Raw genomic sequence first — 2,943 nt, forward strand, 5'->3', positions numbered from 1 at the left:
TTTTAGGCTCGGACGGCGTTTTTCGCTGAAAAACGGCCCAGCCACGCCCCCAGCAGCCCCCAGGACGTCAAAACAGCACCGGCAAACCCAGGCGAAACCCGGCGCGTTGGGGGGCTCTTGGGGGCGCCGGCAGAAGTTTCGGCGAATCATGTCTCACCACATGTCCTTTTTCTTGGCCCACTTAATCATTCTCCTCACAAACTTTTGCTTGGGATGGGGTGTGACTGGGAAGATGCCCTCTTTATTTCGCCGGATGACCCCCAAGATACCAACTTTTTTGGTTCGGTGGTGTTCTTGGGGATGCCAACAGCTAGGGATGCTCTAAGCAGGGAGTGTCCGTTGGCAGGTATCCATTGATCCGACTAGGCAACTAACGCAGGCCAGAGCGAATAAACCCACTGGGACAAGGACAAGGCGAATGGGAAGTGGATCTTATCTAGTATCATCTGGGACAAGGACAAGGCCAACCGGTCAACAAGTCAATAGTGGATCTGATGCAGCTACTTGCCCCTTTTTTAAGTTTTGCTGACTGGACCTGCTAATAAACTAACTAGTAACCAATGTGGGCGGTGGACACAACTCACTAATCGATAATTACAGTACAGAACAAGCTAGACGCATTTTCATGTCATGACACATCACATAATGGAGTATTTTGTACCAAAATCTTCAGCAGCTAATACATAACACTACGGAATTAGATCAGTAGCAGAGAACTCTCCAAATACAACACCACATTGTGTGACTAAATACAAACAACCAGTTTCTAACCCCTTAAGCATCACGAGTTAGAATCCCATTCTTCCCCTTACCATGCCATTCTATAGTAATCCCATTCTTCAAGTTGATCCATATATTACATATTAAAAAGGAAGGGATATTGTACAGCCGAATAGCTTCTGATAGAGCCCTTGCTTCCATGTCTTCCACGAAGGAAGTGGCAAGTTTCTAGCTGATGCACTAGTGTATGGATCACCAAATATATAATTGTTATCATGGATATAACAAACAGCTTTGGAAAGAATGGACATACCTAAGAAAGAATCAGTGACTTTTCTTGTTTCGACTAGCATAGGCCGACAGTTGAGCTATCCGTGTCTAGTGCCTCAGCCTGAACCACCTGCTTATCTGCTTTTCCCTTCTTCAGACTGCCTTGCCTCTAGTCCTTTCAACATACTGTAACAGTTCACATAATTTCCAAAGTAATCTCTGTTCTTGTAGGCCAGTCTGATTCACCAAATTAACATTAGTACGATAATCAGCCTAATGATTTCTAACCAAAGGTGGGTTGTATCCTACCTATTTTGTAAAAGAAAGAAGGAGCAGAGTCTATCAATGTTATAAAACTAATGCAGGTATGAATTATAAATAATCAGAGGCAAGTAGCAAGAAAGAGACATAAAACTAATGTGAGTATGAATGTCACTAACTTATTTTGGGGCCAGCAGGATAGTTCCGAAAGGCTTGAACCTTTAAATAAGCCATCCAAATGGACGCACAATTTCGTGTACTTTTCCACGGCCCTGCTTTACCCATGTAATTGACGCGCAATTTCCTGTCTTTTCCTGCTTTAAGCACTTAATTACTATATGTCCTGTACACTACAAGCAGAAAACAGAACAACATGTAAGCCAAGCCCACCATGGGAAATCAAGATATCAGGATTCCTTTAAAAGGATCCTCTTCAGGTCATAAACAAAAAGAACAAAACTCGGCTTGAATATGCCAGGAAGAAAATCCGGATATCATTCATGGGTACAAATAAGTCATTGATGCAAGGAACGAGATTGAGTTCATTCAGCAGTACTGCACAAAAGCCCTGCAAAAACATACAAGAACCCTAAACCCAAAAATGCAATCCCCATAAATACTGGACAGGGAGAATACAGTCTCAGCATAGCGAAACCTGAAACCTTCTCGTTACAAACACAAACTAGATAGGGTTCGAATTTGGTCCTGGTCCTGGTCCTGCTCCTGCTCCTGCTCCTAGATTAGGAATTTACAGTTCCTGCTAACCCAAAGAAACAAGACCTGGGGCGGCCAACTAAGGAAGTGCTTAGCCACTATCCAATTTGACATCAAAATGCTTGGTCGAAAGTAATCCTTTTACACTTGGTTGTTTAAGAATCAAATATATTTTGGTGCTTATCACTGAAGCTCATCTCATGTCCTGTACATATCCCCCAAAAAAATGACTCTATCCACAAACAGCATAACAATTATAGATTTTCAGGAAGGGGCAGGACTAATTTTGTGAGCTCCGGGATGAATTGAGGTTAGAGTCTGCGTCGCCAGCGACGGCGCGGCGTGGATTAAAGCCGCCGAACCCGAGAACGCAGAGGGATCTAACCGGCACAGAGCAAGGATAAGGTGGGTGGGAGATGGACCTTGGGGATCGGACTGGGAGGGACGCCCGCGGCTGGTCGCCGGTCGCCGGTGGGTCGCCGGAGCCGACGAAGCCGAGAGGGGAGGGGATGGTTCAGAGTTTGGCGTCCGCGTGGACCAGACCGGTCGGAGGCTAACAGGGTCAATCGACCGCCGTTCGGGCGCGGCAGTGATGGGATCAGATGTGGTGTTCGTCAAGTTCATGCCTCATCCTCCGTTGCTTCATTGCAGAACTGTTGGTGATTTAAAAAATATATATATTCAAGTACTAGGAAAAAATATGGTTCAAAATAATTTTTTTGGTGAACAAACAATGCATTTATTATCATTTGGTTGGCTCAAGATACGAGGCACAAGACGCCTCGGTCGATTTCATAGATAGATTACGTTGGGAACGAGGACTGAGCTAAGACAGGGACAATATGGCAGGATGTGATGTCACCAACTAGGGGGAGCGGCGCGGCCGGAGATTGTGAATTGGACACCACGCCGGCGACGAGGTGGCGAGTTGACAGTGCGGGCATGGGTGCAAGGGAGGTGGGGTCGCTGCCGATGGAG

Source organism: Triticum dicoccoides, chromosome 7A (genome assembly GCF_002162155.2).
Source record: "Triticum dicoccoides isolate Atlit2015 ecotype Zavitan chromosome 7A, WEW_v2.0, whole genome shotgun sequence".
Taxonomy (NCBI): Eukaryota; Viridiplantae; Streptophyta; class Magnoliopsida; order Poales; family Poaceae; genus Triticum; species Triticum dicoccoides.